This window comes from Pyrgilauda ruficollis, unplaced genomic scaffold (assembly GCF_017590135.1).
Source record: "Pyrgilauda ruficollis isolate IOZ18807 unplaced genomic scaffold, ASM1759013v1 scaffold11479, whole genome shotgun sequence".
In the NCBI taxonomy this organism is placed as follows: domain Eukaryota; kingdom Metazoa; phylum Chordata; class Aves; order Passeriformes; family Passeridae; genus Pyrgilauda; species Pyrgilauda ruficollis.
This window is the reverse complement of record NW_024509743.1, coordinates 1-547: the sequence shown is the minus strand read 5'-3', so window position 1 is coordinate 547 and position 547 is coordinate 1. Positions and strand designations below refer to the sequence as shown.

Genomic DNA, 547 nt, shown 5'->3' with positions numbered 1-547 from the left:
GCTCAGGTTCTCAGGGTAGGTCACCTCCCCGTGCGCCACGTCCCCGTTGGCTCTGCGGGCTGGAGACACCTCATGAGCCCCCCTACCCAAATCCAGGGGTACAAACCCCCCCCCAAACCCCACCCCCCAATACCTGCAGCATCCCCCTCGGGCTGTTTCGGGGGCTGCTTCGGGGGCGTTTTCGGGGTCCCCCCCCGGCGCTGCCGGCACCATTTGTTGACGTCGTGGAAGGAGAAGAGCTTGAGGAAGAGCACGGTGTGGATGGCCAGGGCGAAGGCGGCGCCCACTGCGCGATTCGGGGCGTTCAGAGGGGGGTCCCCGGGGGGGTGAACCCCGAGTTTGGGGTGTCCCCGGGGCCCCCCCAAGGCTCACCCGGGGTGACGGAGGGCAGCAGCAGCACCACGGCCGCCGGGAAGCACAGGATGCTCAGCAGGTTGAGGGCGTGCAGCGCCGAGCCCGCCCGCTCCGACAGCGAGCCCTGCCGGAGGGATGGGGGGTCAGGGAGCCCGGAATACCCCCAAAATTACCCCAAAATACTGGCCAAGAT

At 68.4% G+C, this 547-nt stretch overlaps 1 long non-coding RNA gene across 1 annotated transcript; it reads right to left on the bottom strand.

Annotated features, from left to right (window-relative positions):
* LOC121360581 lies at positions 1 to 510 on the bottom strand. Its single transcript, XR_005956227.1, has 3 exons — positions 373 to 510; positions 134 to 286; positions 1 to 59 (listed from the first exon to the last, which is right to left on the bottom strand). It is a non-coding gene; the product is annotated as an uncharacterized LOC121360581 (long non-coding RNA).
* Positions 511 to 547: the final 37 nt, after the last annotated feature.